Source organism: Drosophila pseudoobscura, chromosome 2 (genome assembly GCF_009870125.1).
Source record: "Drosophila pseudoobscura strain MV-25-SWS-2005 chromosome 2, UCI_Dpse_MV25, whole genome shotgun sequence".
NCBI classification, from domain to species: Eukaryota; Metazoa; Arthropoda; class Insecta; order Diptera; family Drosophilidae; genus Drosophila; species Drosophila pseudoobscura.
This window is the reverse complement of record NC_046679.1, coordinates 305243-324924: the sequence shown is the minus strand read 5'-3', so window position 1 is coordinate 324924 and position 19682 is coordinate 305243. Positions and strand designations below refer to the sequence as shown.

General features: G+C 46.0%; 1 long non-coding RNA gene across 1 annotated transcript; it reads left to right on the top strand.

The window, feature by feature from the left end:
* Window positions 1–7550: 7550 nt before the first annotated feature.
* On the top strand, window positions 7551–8185 carry LOC117183313 (uncharacterized). Its single transcript, XR_004468468.1, has 2 exons — window positions 7551–7718; window positions 7793–8185. It is a non-coding gene; the product is annotated as an uncharacterized lncRNA (long non-coding RNA).
* The last annotated feature ends 11497 nt before the right edge of the window (window positions 8186–19682 follow it).

The window sequence follows — 19682 nt, the reverse complement described above, 5'->3', positions numbered from 1 at the left end:
CACTCCGTTGACTCCAATTGAAGCGGAGAGGCAGAAACATTGAAGCTGGAATAAGAGATTGCGAATGACTCATCTGTTGAGTTGATGAGTGCCCCTCTTGGAGACAGATGCCCCCTCTGCAGCGAGCCATCAGCTGTTTCTCCTCTCTTTGAACAGCTGGTCAAACCTGATGCCGATGCAGTCTCTTCTCCGTCTCGTCTTGATGTCGTCATTGATTGCCACACTTTGCTTTCACTCCACATTCGCGTGCACTCAAAAACGTAGCCGAAGAAGCTCGTAAAGCAGCGGCAATGGGGCCCATGATGCAATGTCTGCCAATCCAAGCCGATTCCCAGGCCAAAACCGAAACCAAATCGGAATGCAAATCGATGCCGGCCATTCATCAGGCCTCCGTTCGAGCCGAAAATAGCCAGCCCCAGACACGATCCACCGATCCATTTGTATGCGATGCGCAGGTGGGGCTCAAGCTTAGCCCCCTCTGCCAATTTGTGTGCCAGTGACCAAAATTGGCCGGCCAGAGCCAGGAGGAGCGGGGGCAGCTTGTGTGGTCAGTCGCCGCTCATCTTATCCGTGCGTCATGGTAGGCGGGAGTGAAAGTGAACTTGACTCTTGGACGGGTTGGATTTGATTTAATGCCAGTACCCATGCTGATGTGGATGTTGATGTTGATGCGTGCGATATGCGATATGCCGCATTAATATTCATGATGTTTATCAGCCGGCGACACCACCTCGCCGGGCAGGCCACACCGGGGCAAAGACAACAAGGCGCCGCCAGCGACACCATCAACGAGCTATGATTGTGCAGCTCATTATCGAGTGTTGGCGATTTTTGTTAACCTTGAACCACATACACGCACCAGAGATACACCCATACGCACATATGCGCATAGATATGGGAATTGGCAAACAAGAGTGACATTGAACCGGAGGGCTCCCCTCTGATAACCGGTTTGCCATCGAAACCTTCTCAATGAACAGGTAAGACGTCACTATGATACAAGTTTTGTGTATCGAAGGTTTGTCAATGGTACGGTGAATATTGGTGTGATGCCTCTGGATCTATGATGTATGTATGTACATGTCTTATATGCATCGTTGAGATTAATGTTGATGCACTCATGAATGAACTAACTTGTAACGAAGCAACTTTCGGGAAAAATTTTGCCACTGCTCTGTTATTTCGATTTTTTAGATAGAGAATTCAGCCAAACTTTTGTATTATCTTCTGTGAGATCCGATATGGAGTTGTACATCTGCCGTGCGGCACCATTCACGTGTCAATCAAAACAGAAGCAAACTCGCAACCGCAGGACCATTGAACGGTCCACTGGGCGGAATAATTCGGTTATGGCCACGCCCACACGGCAATTATAAAGTCAATTTAAGCTACTTTAAAGAGAGAAGAGGAACCAGGAAAGCAGAACAGGAACGGCAGAGCACAAAGGCGCAGGAAAGAGGAAAAGCCTTCTAATCAATTTACTGGCCGACCGCGGGCAACCCTCCGTCGACTTTGATAATTGTATTGGGCTTCGCATTGTGGAAAGTTTGTTTTCAAATTGGGAAATTAGAAGGCGAGCTATGAAATTAGCCATATGGCCGGGCCAGACCCAGACCCAGACCCAAGCGAAGAGTTTGGCATTCTCCTCCCAGGTAGAGCGTTGTTTTGTTTTCCATTTATGACATTGGCAATTGCATTTCCGTTTATTCGCAGCTGAGACGCGAGACCCTCTCTCTACTATAAAACTTTATCGACTTGTTAACTCAGCTCGGATCGTATCAATAAATGCCAACGTGCGACACAGACGTTGACATGCCATTAAACGTCACTGCCAGGACAGGACACGGATACGTACACGGGCTCGTACACACAGCCTTCTACACTTTATTCTCTTCCACTCCACTCGGTCGAATTCGCAAATGCTTTGCATGAGGAGTGAGCACTTTGCACCCCCTCAGGGAAGAAAAAGACCGAGCGCTCGGGACAGGGCAAGGGTAACATTTGGGCCAAATTGTTGTATAAATTCAATGAAATTAGAATGTGAAAAAGGGAAATATAAATAAATGGATATAAAAATGGCAAGCATTTGGATCGCTTTCATTAGTTAATGGATGGTCCGTGAGGGAAAGAATTACTCAAATTGCAAACAGAATTAAACGCAAGGAAAACGATATGTCCCGAGTTGGGTACTGGCTACAGTACATCTTATCGCAAAATAAGAGCTAAGCATAGCAGTCGAGCAGTTATTTGTTCGCTGTTTCCAAAGAGCACAGCGCAGAGAGTTTTACTATCAGAGCTACGAATTTTCATTTTCATAAAACGAGTATCTTCGCCTCAACAATAATAGTCTTATCACTTGTAGTGGTTGAGTCGAGCGAAGCAGACAGGATGGGGAGCTTCTTTCTGGTGCTAGTTGTGCTGAGTTTTCTTCTGACATCCATGGCAGAAGAAACCGAAACCGAGGTAAGCCAGGTACCCTGTCATTCTCCTCTAGTATATCAAGAGAGTACACCTCATTCGCGTATCATTAGGAAAAGAGCTCTTCCGTTGAGGACTTTGACTCCCACACACATTCTGGGATTCCAATCCGTCATTCCAGCTCGGAGCATTTTGATATTCTAACCACGGTAGGTCTTGTATTCCTCCATTCATGAAATCTTAAATGAATCCATACCTTCTCACCAGGCGGATAATTATACGAAACGACACGTCCGTAGAATGGCTTTTGGCGGAAGAAAGCAGAATCAGCATTCCAGAAAACCGAGGCGCATGAAGATTTTTAACTGACACCCGTTTCGTCGAGGTCTCCACTTAACTTAAGGCGCGACTGTGCACTCTGTAGAATGCGTTTGAAGCATACTTTTGCGGTTCATTTTGGTGCAGAATTCATGTAAAATCGTGTAGCCCATGTATCAATAAATGTATGTATATTTCTCTGTTGCATTCCACACTCAGGCATTAACACTAACACATGGGTCCGAGCAGCATCGCATTTGCAAGTCTTGTAACGGTTCTCATGCATGTTAGCTATAGCAGTATTTGTTTCCTCACTGCCGAGTTAGGTAGTAGACCCGATTCTCCAAAAGAGTTAGGGGTATATTCCATTTTCAGCGGAAAATGGACTTGTGTAACGCCCATGTATCCATGTTTTTTTCCTGTCTGGTATACATTTTATTAAAGCATTCGTTCAATCGATGTCTAGTTTTTGCATTGAACTGCAACGCAGGTTGCTTAATTCTTCTTTTGAAACCCAGATGCGGCAGTACCAAGCTGAACGGTGCTTAGAGAAGGGACCCCGCACGTGTCCACCAAATATGAGAGTCCCACCAGGTCCCAGTGAGCTGAACTCTGAATCTTTTTTAATATGCCAGCCATAATATCGTCATCTCTCCATCTAGCTATAATCATGCACGTGGTGTAAGAATATTCAGACTTTCACTTTATGCGAAAATTATTATTCCGAAATTTGCATATGCCAAGAACAACCCCCGCGTATGACGAGGACCAGGCACTCTTCAATCCATTTTCGATATTTATTAGAAATTAGCAACATGCTGTTGAACAAATTAAAATACAACAAAATTATTGCAATTCGCTGCCGCTGAACGTTACGTCGACGGGTTCCTTCCGGTTTACCTAGTTTGACAGCAGGTACAGTGCCAGAATTATGATAAGTTTTATGAGGTTAAGATCTGTTCATTCAATTGAAAACTTCAGAGTTACACTGGAAATAACGCGACCGAGCGCGAGTGAGGCCACGATACGGGGAGTGGAAGATGGAATAATATTTGTGTGGGCCACTGGGTCAGGATACGGGTCAGGGCCTCGGGCCAAACAGGTCCCGCAATAAAAAGAATATTTAATTCCAATTACACAAAGGGCGGTGGGGCAAATTTGCATATGAAAAACTTAATTATATAGCATTTTGTAGCGCTTTTCCAATCCGAAACATTTCTAATTGAACTTTTCAACTGCTGAGCAAACAAAAAGAGCGCCCCAGGTTCTGTCCGGGAGGGTGTGGCTAAACAAACAGCGACATATGTGAGAGAATCTCACATTCCACATCCCACAAGGGGTGGGACTGTGGACTGGGGACTGTACCAAGATGACAAATTCGTGTCATTTGGCCAAGGAAACAAATAAATAAGGTGAGAGCAGTGTTGCCACATGTGTGTATGTGTGCTCTGATATGCGCCTTTTGGCAACTTTCCCAAGACCTCAAGTGGCTCTCGTCCCCGTCCACGTCTACCTCCACGGGTTCGAGAGTTGCATAGTTGCTCAATTCCGACAGTTTTTGCACATTAGCACGCAGCACTCGAGATAATGCGGAAAACTTGGGGAGTAGGAAAATAGAGCTAAAGTTGGAGGATGAGAAGAAGAAGGACCACTTGAAGCTGTCAGCCAGACACTTACAGGGGCTCCCTGTCGCATCGCCCTCCTTGAGCAGATTTTGAAAGTCAAACAAAATTTGATAGCCAGAGACAAAGCCAACACCAAAGCCAAAGCGAAAGGACCAGTTAACGAGAAAGGACTGAGTGCCGCAGGCGGAGACAGGGACCACCAACAAAACGTTCTAAATTGGACCACATGCGGACCTCCAGACCTTTCTCCCTGCCATGAGACCCTGCGACCCACCAACTATGCAAATAACATTAATTGTTTCACCAAACAAAGCGAATGCAAAACAATAATCATGGGGTGGGGTGGGAGGTAAAATGGAGAATGGGAAATGGAAACGATACAATTCGGAATTTGAATTGAAGTTGGAAAATTATAATGTATGTAGCCCTATAAAGCAGGCCAGGGGCCACCACATGCCGTCCAACAGTCGCGGAAAGCGGAAGCGATTCATTCAGGTTTGATATGGGATACGACGATGCTGGTACACTCAGCGATATTTTCGAGTACAGTCAGCGCAGGCAGAACCAACCCCAGAAAGCGACTAGCGTGAGGGGTGGGAGAAACCGAGCGAATACATCAAACACCACCCCACGAGGACTTTATAATGCTCGCTACACACATTCCCTGGTACATATATGTATATTTTTGGGTAACAAGGTGAAAATCCCCTTAGCCTCCTCCTTTTTGCCGGCACTTTAAGATGCTGCCAGGACTGCTTTCATATGCTAAGCATTTGCCCGTCGAGCAGTTGAAGTTTTCTTTTAATCGCTCAGGGATCAACAATGGGAGCAACCTCTTCCATTTCCCCTTACATTTTCCTTTACATTTCCAGTGACTTTTCCCTCTTCATGGCATTGTTGTGTTACAGTCCAGCGATTTGCATATGAATGAACGTAATAAGGCAGCGAAGGCAAATTAAAAGTAAGCAAAGCATCCAAATCCATCCACATAAAAGGAGGCATACTCGTACAACCCAAATATCCATATGGATGTGGATGTGGATGCGTGTGGAGGGAGTAACTGGTAATGAAACATTCCACGAGTGCGGAATTAATAGGAATGATTTGTCTTTTGTTGTTCGCTGAGAGAAATGCCTGGAGAAGGATTCTCTAAATTGCATTCGAATGTTAAATTGAGCGTAAGGAGGTGGGCCAGAACAGCCCATTTCCAACCAGGGAAGGCAGCAACGCTAAGGATCCGCTGGAATAGGCAGTCTATAGGAGAACAACTTGAGGACATCGTAATTAAACTATAACTAATCACAAAGGAACGGCAAAGGAACCGCTTAATGAAACAGTCTAAGCTTTAAGAACTAAAGACCTATAAGTAATCAAGTTCTTCGCCCCACTCCCATTTCCTTGATTGACTCCAATTATCGGTTTGCAAGACCCAGATCCAACGGCATATCACTCTCTATGCACGAATGGTAAAGCAGGAAATTACTTAAATCGAAATTACGTCGCATTACCCTGTAATCAAAGCAAAGACTGGAGTCCGGGCTCTGGTCCAGTTCCTGCTCAATTCCCGACACGACATCGACATTGAAATTTAATCAACTTGGTTTTTCCGGCCAACTACTCATCGATGTTGATTTTTTTATTATGCTAAGCGCACAAATGAGCTCGAAGTGACCAAGGGTCGGTCCTTCCAAGGGGGACGTTCGATGGGCACGCACGAAGTTCATTGATTAACGATTTTCACAATGGCGAAGATGGAAAAGTTCCCCCTGGGAGCGCAGGGACACACACGCATGTCCTGGACATGGGACAGGAAGAAGTCGGGGGAGAACATAATCAAAAAATTAAAATCTCTTTATGTTTTTATGCTCGCTGATTGAATGGTTCCATTGTTGTTATTGCTCGGACAGTTTGATGTGCCATTGATGGACTCTGGGACTCTGGACTCAACTAATCGCTAGCCACCCTTCGATATCCGCCATTCGCTATGCAGTTTCCCTCTGCCTTAGGGTCAGCTTCAGTCGAGTGTAATAGATATATGTGAAATACAGGACCAGTAACAGGGCCGAGGACCAGTGAAACATTATCCTTTTTGTGCGGCCTGCCGCAGGGCAGGCAGAAGCGAAAAGAGCGAAAGTCGGTTGAGTCTGTAAACCGCGACACACGAGTCGGGGAAAATGGAAATTGTTGCTCCTTTGTGTGGCTTCACTTTCACATGTGGAAAGTCCCTGGACTCCACCGTACCATTTAATTAAGCTTCGGTTCGGGGTGCTTCCTCCTAATCTCTAATCAGGTTATTAGCTGAGTTTCCACCGCTTTCCCTTTGAGGTGGAAATTCCTCTTTGATTCTTGTTCCATCGCTAATTGAGAGTATGTGAAATAACAGGGAGATGAGAGACTTCACACCTAACGCCCGTCAAGGACAGGTCTGACAGGTTTGAAGTCTTTGAAGTGGCCCAGCTCCAGACTAGGAACAATAAAGACCCGAATCGTGAAACGTTCCTTTGCTCAATAACTGAAAAGTGGAAGAACTCAATGACCAGGAGTGCCCGCTTTGATAGCTGCTCCTCGATAGGAACTCATAAAGAGCCTTAAGGTATCACTCGAAGAATCCAATAAGCTGCCCAGGGGCCAACAAAATTACGTACCAATGAGATGAAAATCATCGAGTAGATGATGATGAGAATGGTGACTAAGCGTTGCCAACCCTCGGGGCAAGGGAACGTCGTTACCTCCGCCCGCCCTCAGTCGCGTTCTCTACCATTTTTATTGCAATTTGCGAAAATTTACTGAATGTGAAAGTGAAAGGAGCAGCGACGATATTTGATTACGGAATGTTGTCCGGACCCCAGACTACGCTCTGGCGCTGGGCGAATATTGGGGAAACTATTCACGAGTCAATAATGATAAACATAAACCGACAGATTGCTAGGACGATGATATGGTTTAGAGGAGTGCTGACATCTGATGCTTACTGTGTCTTTCTCTCTCTCTCTGCTTCCAGAGGAAAGACCGAGACCCCCAGTGGACTGTGGCAGGCATTAATTGCCAAAATTAAATTTATTTCCTTCATTAATACATGGGCTACACCAGGCGAGAGAGTAGACGTCAAGTAATCAAGCACATCCTGTGCATGAGTCCTGAATGCAGAGTGAATAAGGGGGAGAAATGTTACATTTGAATGACAGCCGAGGTTTGACATTTGCAGAGCATGTCATGCTGCTTATTAAAAGCATAAATAAGTATAAGTGGATGATAGTGGGATTCTGAGCGGAGGGGGAACGTTTTAGTGAGTGGTTGAATCCACCCTCGGGACTATGTCCTGGCAAAGGCTTGACCAGAGAAGCACCAGAAGACCAGGTACAGCGCTCATAAAATTCCAATCAATTTGCAACAAAGAAAAAGTCTCAGAATCTGCTGCCTCTCCACATGAGGCCGAAGGAGGCCAACAATGCCTCTCCTTGTACTGGACAATTTGCGCCGGACAATGGCTACAAATCAACGTGGAAATTGTGCAAATCTTCGATGTGTACCGACAGATAAACAGTTTTACCTACGGCTTCCTCTGGCTTCGCGTGGGCTGTTCCAGTTTTCAACAATTCTTGTCGTTAATCAATTAACTTTGCCCTGGTTCCTTTACTCGAAAAACTCGGAAACGCCCCCTCACTTTGACCCACCGCCCGCTGGAACTCCCTCCCACTGAGTGGTGGGTGATTCAGGCTTGACCACTTCAATATGTCAAACGAATCAAACGCATAAACCAAACCAGCAGCCGGACCCGCAACCAGACAAAAGATGATGTCCGAGCAAATATTGAAAAGTGAAAAGTTTATATGCTGCCAATATGTGACTACTTGTGGTCCTTTCAGTCTTGATTTATGCCCCAAATTCCGATAATTTATGGCTGCGTGTCCAGGGGAGGATTAGGGAGGTAGCACAGTCGAACGATTGATACTCAGGATGTTGGTCCTCTCTCATGTTGCCTGTCAGAATAGACCTTTCGTATGGCACATGATATATGGCAAAGGTATCTTTAGGTCAGTTAAGGCAACTATATTCGTATAGATATGCATAAAATGTCTTAAAAAGTCTGCAATTTTCATCAAAACTGTATGCAACTCTTAAGTGCACTCTTCTCTTCTAAACAGGGCATACCCTTGCTATCCTGTAGTTTTTGCGAGGGTGAAGGTCTGCTCAAGGGTGTGCTGGTTATGGTTTTGATAGATTTCTTTGTGTTTTTCTTTATTTCGGAAATTGCATTGATTGAAAGTTGTAATTTGTTGAAACCTTTGGAGTGTTTGAGTATCGGGAAAGGGAGACTTGTCCCTTTCCATCGATTCCTTTCTCGGGCAATTAGAAGAAGTCTCCCTCTTGTTCTAGGTTAACCCGGCAAATGTGCAAGTCAGTATTAGCACACACTTATTACGATTCCCTGCTTGATTAATTCGAGATCCCAGTAATCAACCGGTTACCCAGAGCTTAGAGCTCGGAGATGCCCTAAGAGCTGTTTTGCGGTTGCACGCTTTTCATCTCCAACTCCATCTCAACCTCCGGGGGAGTCCTTCCGTGGACCCTTCTGCGGTTAGACCGCACTCATGTGCTCCATAATCCCGATTCGCTGACCAAAGTGACGGACTACCCTAGGGAGTGGGGTTAGATTCAGACATAGAAAGGGCGTTCTGGCGTTATGTAATCCAATGCTCTCGTTTTCATTTATTACTCGTACAGTTGCCCCCTCAGCCTTAGTGTCCGCCTTACCCTTCCGTCGCCATGGAAGACAGAAGCCCGAAGAGCGAATGCCGGACTGATTGAGCTTGAGTGATGGCAACAGTTGGCATGATTGAATGCTGTCCTCGGCCCGTGAGGGATCCAATCTGCTGGCTAGATGAATCATCGCCCTGGCAATGCCGCATCCCTGGAAAATTAGGCAAATAATTCAAGGTAATTAGGAGCAGTTCACAGTGCACGGTCCGTGGCATTAGTCACAGTACCTTAAAATTCCATCAACCCTCCATTGCGAACCCTCGAAATGGTCACGCAAAGTGCCCATTGGAGAGGCCATTTCCATAATGCCGGACCGATGAGTACTTGTCACTCCATAATAATGAAATTATGAGTGCTTATGACCGACCAGAGACATCAAATGGCACTGCCAACCCCTTTTCTCAATCCCTGCAATTGCCACAACTACTTCGGTGGCAGCTTTCACTCACTGCCCCAGATGGTGCCTCCACTTTTCTTGGTTGAGAGCTGCTGTTCCTTTGTCGGGCGTCGGGTCAGACGCTGGCCATTAGTCTGGTGGCTCGTCCGGACAACAAGGAATCCATTTCCGATATTAGGTGATAAAATTTTATGAATGTAATTTGCAGCGATTTGTTGCGTCGTCTCGGACTGGTCTCCAACCGACGCTTCCTTTTGCAGGGGTTGAAGCGGATAGTGGACGGGTTGAGCGGGTGCCTGCGTGTGTCATTGCCAAATTGATATTGACAACATGACGGGAAACTCGTAAATACTTATCTAAATATCCGTATATGTATGAACATCTATGAACGTAATGTGTAATGTGGCCAGCCAGAGTCGGACGTTTGCATTTTCCCTAAATTATTAAAAGCATTTGCGTAACGACATTGCAACGGGTTGAAAGCCAAGCCAAGTTTCCCATTGACTTGACATTCCTGAGTGGAAGTTCAGCAGATGGCTAAAAGATTGGAGCAGAATTATCCACAAATTCACTAGAAAATTCAGTCGATTCAAAGCCTTTTGTCAGTGAAAAGGGAAAAGCTCTGATTCATAAGAAATGAGAGGAATTGAAGAGAAGGTTCAGAAAATGGTTGAAGGCTTAGAAGTCAAATAGAAGCAGGTCCGATTGAATAGTTAGACTATGGACGTGTATCTACTACAGTGAATCCTGAAACAAATGCACATCTAACACTACTTTTGTTCATTTTCCCATTAGTGGATTAATTTATTGTAATCCCGAATCCCAGTGAGTCCCACTCGTCCCAATTATCCTTCGAGATAATAATTCATAATTATCTATACGCGGATTCTTTTGCTGCCGAGAGTTCCCTGCCACGCCCCCAAGCCACACCATTCCGACGAATGTCGTGCATGATAAATGACGTCACCTTTAGTTTAGGATCTGTTTAGCATAGAAAGCACATAAAATCATAAACAGGCCGCATAAATAACCACATTAAAAAATCGAGAACAATGCGAGTGGAGTGTGGGGACTAGGGAAAGGCGGAAAAGTGGGGGAAAATAGTGCAAATGTGCAAATTAGACGCGCCCGTGGAGAGCTGGCGACGATTTTATGGCCCATTTTAAAATGGAAATTGCGGCAAGATATCTGCCACACCCTCCGCACTCCTCCAAGACTGAGAGTCCTCCTCCTCATACTCCATCTCATCTGGCACGCATGTGTCCTGATTTATGGGCGCGTATTCCTGATAAATGTGCAGGATTTGAAGGATTTCGCACAAATTACAATAACCGAGAAGGTGCTGGAGACAGACTAGACTTTGGCTAGATGAGGTCCTGCATCCTGTCTCCCATACACCGTGTGCCTTCCCATATGCGCATAATATTCTCCTGGCTACGAGAATCAAAGTAAAAAATTTGCAATTTGATTTATTGGCTGACTTAGCGGGACCAATCTGAACGGAATGGATAAGAGAACGTGCCCGGCGAATGTTTTTGCAACTGAAATTGATTTACTCTGATTTTGATTTTGCATTTTAAATTGAGGGTTGCAGAGCACTGCTGCTGTTGCTGCTGGTACGAGTATTGGCCGGAAAAGGGACTAGAACAGGGTCTGGGACGGGACCAAGGGTATCGATGTCAATTGGTGACGTCTTTTTGGCGCTTTTGTTTTGCTGTCGCTGGCAATTTATTTTCAATATCAATATCCGTGTGTGTATGGGATAGAGTGTTTGTCGAGCACTAAGCAGCCATAATTCCCATTGCATTATGCGAGCCAGAATGACAAAACACTCCAGATATGGACCCCTCAATGGGATTGGGCAGGGGGTTCACAGAGCAGAGCACGCGGCCTGCACGCAATTTTAAATGGATTTATTGATACGCTCCGCTGGCACACCAACCGCCACAAAGGGAGAGGTTGGTGCATGTTTGCAAACATGTTGTGGCAGCAGCATCAGCAGCCGCCAAATGTGTGGCTATTTCTCAATTGTCACCAACTGAGGACCGGCGGCGGTTGGCGAATTAACCCATCAATAGGTCGTCGGACAGGAACAGGGACAGGGACAGGGACACAGATTCCGATTCCGATCCCGATCCTATCCTCCACGGTTCGCTGCCTGGGAAACACCGCTCTCCGCTTTTTAGTTGATTATGCGCATCATTTGCGAATTTTGATTTTAATGGAGAGACCGATACTCGTACAGGGGAGAGATGAAATTGAATTTTGATTAGTTTGCAACACGCGTCTGGCGGGGGATGGGAGGAGAGCACCAGAGTCCTTTGCCACTTTGATTGATTTCAATTATTTGTCAGCGGTGGCAGGAGGCCAGGCGCTGTGGTTGCATCTGCATCATTTTTTACAGCCATTCTGTATCTTTTTTCTGACGCAACGATTGGCGTCGGAAGCCAATTTGCCTGCAGCCAAGTTATGCAAATTTCCGGGTAAGTGAATACATTTTTTGTCTTCTCTAATTTTTAAATTATTCCACTTTTCCGCGGTAAATCGTCCGAAATGAGTGGAGGGGAAATTGTGTTTTCTTGTGATGAGCACTTTGGGAAAATTTATTTTTAATTGGGGAATCATAATGAAGTTTTTTCTGGGGACTGTTTAATTTTAAATTATTTTCTTTCACCATCGTTCAGATAACTAATTTATACAGGAACAAGGTTCCAGCTCTCTTCAAGGAAAATGTCTTTATATTCCTTTTCCATTCCATAGCCATTTTCCAATTCATAAACACACACATGAGTATGCACTATACGATGTTAGCAGTCCCAATCTAAAGTCGACCCTCTTCTTTTCATATGCATAGCCTCATAAATGGCCGAGCAAGGCCCGAACACTCGCAAATTTAATGGACCTCAACCTCAGCCAGAGGAGCAATTTCAAAAGGACACTCACAAAGGAAGACCAACAACAGCAACAACAGTAATAAATAATAAATAATATTTCTCATAAATAATTGCTTCCCTGAGTCTCGCATCCACTCCCCTTTCGCTTGTTGACTTGAGGACGATGGAAAATAAAAATATGTTAGCTAATCACCGTAGGAAAGGATTTTTATGGGTTTTCATTTCCGCACATAATCGACTTATCCCACAAACTGGGATCGGATCGGGCTTTCAAGAAGCTAGCAGGACCCAAGAGCAGTCAAGGGGAAAAACCAAAGGCGGATATGTGGAACGTTAGGCTGGAGATAGAAGAAGGAGAAGGATGAGGCGGAGGAGGAGGACGTAGGAAGATGCCACATATTCGAGGTGATATATGTCACTTTGCGAAATTTTGCCGTAGAAAACGTCATTTCCTCCCATGGGTTGCGGAAATGAGCGGCCAGAGCGTAGGGAGGATGGGACAGACCATAAACAATCCCCCAGATTGAGTGGGCCAAAACTTTTGACACAAGCAAATCAAGTGAAAGTCGAGGCAATAAAAACTACGGGGGGTGTAGTTCCTTTCTCTATATTTATGGTTATTGAGGCGGCGCGTCCGATAAGTTCTCCCGCTCGACAATTACAGCGGCTTAATGACTCGAGGATTCCTCCGAGTCATGGCTCTCTTCGAGTGGCCGAAATGAAAAGGAAGCCGACCAAAAGGGCAGCAACCAAGGCAACCCGCGACGAATGTCACTCGCAGCGCCTTCAGATATACTGCTCGGAGGTGTCCTCCGCGTAATTAGATGCCTGAGAAGAGACGCGACGCATGCCACATCCAAGATAACAACACCGCGGTGGTCCTGCCTCGGTTCAGGGAATCTAAATCTCAGTTCGAATCCAGCTTTCAGTCTGAGTGGCACTCGTCAGTGGACTGTGAGGTGGAACAAGCAACCAACAGAAAAAAACGCACAAAAGGAGACTCCACAGGACACTGCAGCAGCCACTTGAGCTTTATCAATTGCCACACACCATGACGACCACTCCCGAGTCGACGAATCCACAGCTAATTGTAAATTCAAAATTCCTTCTTCCGCCGCGCCGTCTTCCTGCTCTGAAATTTGACTAACGCGCGGAGTCCAGAGAAATTTATTGCGTTCCCTTTTTGATAATGACATAATATTTTACGCTTCGACAGAGTGAGAAGAGGAGGAGTGCCAACAGCATCGGCATCGGGGGAAGACCACTTGAGCATCGCGGGGTTTTTATTTAAATTTCATTTCTCTGTGTCGTTGGCTACACATTTCCATTAATTTTAAGTGCTTGCCGCTCTCTCCCGCGGCCAGGGACTCCGCTCCGCTCTGGCCTGGTCCATTGTTCGTTCCGCTGCCATTGTGAGATCTGTGACTGTGAGGCGACTGTATCCGTATCTGTATCTGCATCTGCATAATGTTATTGTTATTGACTTTTGCGCGCCGCTCAATCATAATCATAATCAATTTGGGGGGTTTCTCTTCTGGCTTGGTTCTTACCTGCGCATGTCCTTATCGCACGATTCCATTTGCATAATGGCAGAGTCTTTGCCCCATGCCACCGCCATCACTGGACACGCTTCCAATCTATCCAGCAATACAATTGAACTGCTACACGATAAACAACTTTCTTTGGCTCTGAAGGATGCCATTCCTACGGCAGAATCATCCTTTTCTCTGATTTGTCAGTGCGGACAGAGATAAACCGCTTGAAAAATCAAAGATTTGCACAACAAATACAATTTGGCAACATGTTTGCCCAGCGACTTAAGAGCCCGCAACCAGGAGCCAGAGGAACCACAACATGAGATCATCAGAAGGCGGACTGGCTGATGGGAATGGGGATGGGGATGGTGGTGGTGGTGGTGACGCAACAGGACTAAAGTGGATTGCTTGGCGGCCACGTGATATGAAAACGGAATCTTCAAAGGTAAGGCCAATAGACAAACAGAATGAAATGCGCAAAATTGTGACCTTAATATGCAAAAGTAAATAAAAAGTAAAGGAAACGAAGGAGGATGGAGAAACCTGAAAGGATTTTCAAATCTAATTTCCAATTTTAAAGCCAGAAACCGCCAAAGCGAACAAACACGACAAGGGGAATCGCTCCGGCCAGGGGAACCCCTTTTTCATTCTTCGCAGGGAAATTTACATGCCACGGACACGCACACACACATGCACATATGCATATTACTTGCAAATTAGCCCAGATGGGGGAAGGGGTAGAAGGTGGTTCGGGTGCGGGTGCACTTCACATGCGAAATGGAACCAATAAACCGTGAAGCACGCAGTCGACAGTCGCCCGTTGCCGGTCGCCAGTCGCCAAACACCAGCCACGGCTCAATGGGCTTGATTGTTGTCCTGATTCCGCTGCCGCTTCATCTGATGCTTCATCTATTGATCCTGCAGGTCCCTGTGCTCGAACTGTCCTCGTACTGGTCGACGCTGGGATGTCATTTTGAGAGTCGCTGGCCCGAGGGTAGGATAAATGGATGGATGGCCCTTTGCTGCCCCATTCCCTGCCAATGTTTGCTTTAAAGTTTGCAAAAATTGTGTTTGTTGCCCTGTACTCGTTTTTTTTCATGAGTATATGGGAACCACGCAACCTATGTTAGGGTGCAAAGCATTTGTAAACAGTTTTCTTTTGAGAACGTGGTCAGAGTTTAGTTCATTCCGGACAAAATATTCCTGCACCCAAGGCTAACGGGTATTTTATAGTCTGAACACATTTATGTGGCCTTTCTTTATCTTTTTGCTGCTGTCCTTTGCCGGTTTCTGCGGCAACCGCTCTGCGTTTCATTAAAGGGTTCGCCTCTGGGGCTGTGGCTCCTGGACTGACATTGGCCCTGTTTGTCATGTGTGGCCATGATTTGAGGCATTTCTGCTTCGATTGCCCTGAATGGGATGAAAATGATGAAAGAAACGTCCCGTACGCCATTTGCATGCTGAAGGTAATGACGAGGCCTACTCTCGTCTCCAGGCGCACTCTCCCACTCCCATTCCACACAGTGTTCCCGCACATGTGGGATAGGATAGTTTGAGCACAACTGTACCTGGCGGAGCAGGCTTTCGCGATTGATTGCTTGGGGCACTCTTCAACCTGGAGCTCTTCTTGACTTTCAATACTCGCTGCAACGCTATAACGCGCTGACAAGCGGCCCTAAAATTATTAATGAAATATGTTTACAGAGAAATGAATAATCTCAATTTGGATACAATAAAAAACCTAGGGAGTGATCCCCTCTTTGGCCGTATCACATTTCTGCATTTGGCCAAGGGGTAGAGGGTGCAGCTGCCCTTCGATCGCGTGTCGGCCAAAACAAATCATTAATCATCGAAATGTTGCAATTTCTGTGGTTAAGATTAATTTTGTAGAAAAGTACAAAACGCCTTAGGGACTTAGAGTTGGGGTGGGGACGGGAAGGGGAGTGGCACAGCTCCCTTCTAAGGCCTCGGGGAGCAAAACAACATTAAAAACTACTAAACAGGCTACCCGGGCGGCATAGACAACCCCCCCAATGGGGAGGATGCAGTCGGATGGGGTCTTGGCCTCTCGAGCCTGTGGCTGACACATGCGGAGCTTGGTTTTTTATTTCCCTCTCTGTTCGAGGCGGGGGTTAAGGACAGAAAAAAACTTTCACACATTGTTGGGAGGATGTGTAGCGAAAGCGCCGCGGGATATTTTTCCAGCCACTCCACCTCCAGCCACCGCACCCACTCGACGGCGTGAAAACGCACACATTACGAGGAGGATGGGAACCAGAACATAGGAGTTGAGGGTGTGCCAAAAAAGGGCTGGGAGCTGGGAACTCTTTGTTGTACTGTGAAAAACGATTTGCGACGATTTGTGTCATGTGTGTAGGTCTGGGCGATGACGACGCCGCCACCAGGACAGGGATCAGGTCGAGTTCAGGGAGAGTTTCTTGTCATCGTCGATATCATTGATACTTTGTCAGACGTGTAAATTACATGGCGCATTCCACATGCCGAATTCCGCGCTTTCCCATTTGATTTTCTCATGCAAATTTTACTAAAAACGAGACGACGGCACCATCATCATTATTCAAAGGACCTGGGAAGGCAAGGAAATCCCAAAGGGTTCGAGGCAGACGCGTGTGTGCGAAAACTCTACCCGGGAGGGAGTGCGGCAAACTACTTTAAATTTCAACCAATTTCAAATGACTTCTTGTCACACATGTGTGGATTACACCGAGCGGGAGGTATTCGGGATGGGGGGATTGGGACGGGACTGCATCGTTAGTGCAAATCGCATCATCATCAAATCGGGCAATGGCGGTGTCGCGTCTATCGTCTATCGTCGCGTGTTTTGATTGATGTTGGAACCTTGTAAGCCCCAAAACGAATCCCAATCCTGCCCTCCATCCAGCGGTTTGACTGGGAAACCCTTCCCAGTTGATATGGTTGTAAAAGCTGCTTTGCATCCGCGTTCATATTTCGTAATTTTTCATCTGGAATCCTTGCGCATTATTCTCTCTCGTTTGACGTGGTGATTTATGAGGGGTGGGAAGCGCCTTGACAGCTGTGACTTGTTTATAAGGGTTAAGCTGTTTCGATTTCACTCAGTTATTAGGTTAGATAAAGATGATAATGATAAGGTTGTGACAGTGCCAACCTCCGATGCTGCTCAAACTGTGATACTCTTTGGCAGGAGGATGTCAGGTCAAGGGGTGGGTAGGCCAGGACAACTGTTTAACTTGTGTGCAGTGAAACACGCAACAATACCAGGGACAGATATTGTCCACTCATGCGAAACAATTGGACACTGCCCCCTGGACCCGCTTGACCAGTCGTTTGTCAAATCTGACAGCTCTCGTGGAGCTGGTGGCAGCTCCGGTCGGCGCCAGAATGGAGAATGCCGCCAGCTGGGCAACCTGTTTGATGTTGCATGTTCATGTGACAAATGTTGCACGCACCAGCCGAAAGTATTCCTCACACACAAGCACAGAATGACTTTCAATTAGACAAACACCAATGGGGGGGGCAGACGCAACAAGAATGAAGGACGAAAGCTGGTCTAGTGGTCAACTGGCTGTTAATTGGGTGACGCGCGCAAGCAAGGGTTAAAGGGTGGCTATCGGAAAGCCAGAGCCGGAGCCGGAGCCCCAGGGCCCGTTGCCATGGACGATGATGATGCTGCCAAACTTCAAAACGCATTTTCCGCTCGTTAAGTTGTGTAGAAAGTTTTCAATTTAAGCACAATGAACGGAGACGAGAGTAGTCTTTATCGGTCATTCTGGGAATTGCCTTCCCTGCTTCATCTAAGTATTCATGAGTGCGGGAAGCCCTTAGAGAATGTACAGTTATGTTTGAAGTCAACTATCTGGAAAATCCAGCAGCAAAAATTTCCTGCCACCTCAACTCATTTGATGCGAATAACTGTGAACATGAAGTGCAAATCAAATTTTGCTCAACTTGCCATTTTTCAAGCTGTCACTAGCACTCACTGCCACCATCACCATCAGCATCTCCATCTCCATCTCCATCCCTTCCCCTGCACACTGCGGCACACTCTGGTGGCACAATGAAGAGACAAACATACATATTGACAGCTCGTTGCCATTTAGCGAAATGTTTAAATAAAAATTTGCATTCATTTGGCCGGGAAGGAGCCCGCGCTCCCGCCAACCCTCAGCAGATGCCGCTGGCGCCAATCAGCGACACGTCAAAAGGAAACTCCGCTCAACATATGTTCCAGTCAACTTCCTTTGCAAATTTATAAAAATTGCAAATGTCGCGACAACAACAATGGGGGAAAGTGTCCTGGCGTGACTGAGATGATTTGGGCGTTGATGTCATCAGCATCTCAGCATCATAGCATCATCATCAGCATCAAAATGTAGAGCCTGCGATTGTAAAAATTAATGATGTTTTCTCGCTAAATAGTTGGGCTGGGAACCGAGACACATGTGGCCCTGAGTGACTCCTTGAACGACATCCTAGCTCTTTGCCTGACTTCTCATATCCCTTTGCAATTTTTAAGCCTTGTGGAAAAGTACTTTCCCTGGGGTTCCTTTCCTTTTTTGGCGTTGGCGCGTAAATTGACACGACTTTGCTTTCTTTTTCCCTGCTTTTTGGGATCGCTATGCTAATGTTTCTTGGCCGGAAAAAAAGAGTTTTGATTAATGATGTCAAACAAGAGCCACCACAGCTGGCCTACCTATCCAGGATTATTATTAAAAAAATGTTATAAAATCAACCATCTCAGAATAGGGAAACCTATCCACTTACAGAAATGATTGTTTGGGATGATATCAGGGGAAGGTCCTGCTCGTAGGCTTCATGTTACGCTACTTTACTCTTTCAATATTTAATCAATGCTGAGAGGTACACACAAAAGGTCGAAGTCGAAAGAGTAAACAATCAGCCGCCAGGACGTATTCTTCACTCCTTAATCAAAAAATCAAACAATTGACATTCAATATGGTCTAATTTTTTACGCTGCCATTAAACAAATTATCGGGGAAAGCCGGGAAGCTCTCGGGAGAAAGGCCTTTTTGGCAGGCCACGTTCCCCAGAGAACCGCAGCGACAACATATCAATAAACCAAACACAACGGACAGAACAAACAGAACGAGACGAGACGAGATGAGGATAGAGAGTGGAGAGCAAAGAAAGATGAGACCTTGATTGGTAATTGAAAAATTCGAATGAAACCCTATATAGAGCAAATTCCATTGGGTAATTGGGGTCGTCAAAGCGAGCACAACTGTACTCCTACTTATGAGTGGCGCCACGACTGTACTTGTACCTGGCGATGACAGGACAATAATCGAGCTAAATTTGGTGTAAAATGGGGCAGAAACGAAGGCAAAAGTCCGACTGTTTCCCAGCTTTCCGCATAATTAAGTGCACTCAAAAGGTGTCGGCACAATACAATCCCAAGACCAGGACCTGGACAGGACAAGAGCTCACATTTACATAAGGCACAAGGAGAAGGACAGCGATAGGATTTATGTGTGGCACTTGAGTGCCGCAAATTAATTCAAATGAAATGCGCTGGGAACAAACGAATGAACAGATCGGGGACAAGTCCAGAACTTAATCCTCAGATCTATTGTTACCCTGACACTCCCCCGTGCTTCCTCTTCGACTAATTCCATGCAACTCCGACACCTTGGAATCGCTTTGGACTTCGCCTTTGATTCGCGCTAATCACAAAAGTGTCAGCGACCAGGAGAACTTGGTGTTTGCCTCATTT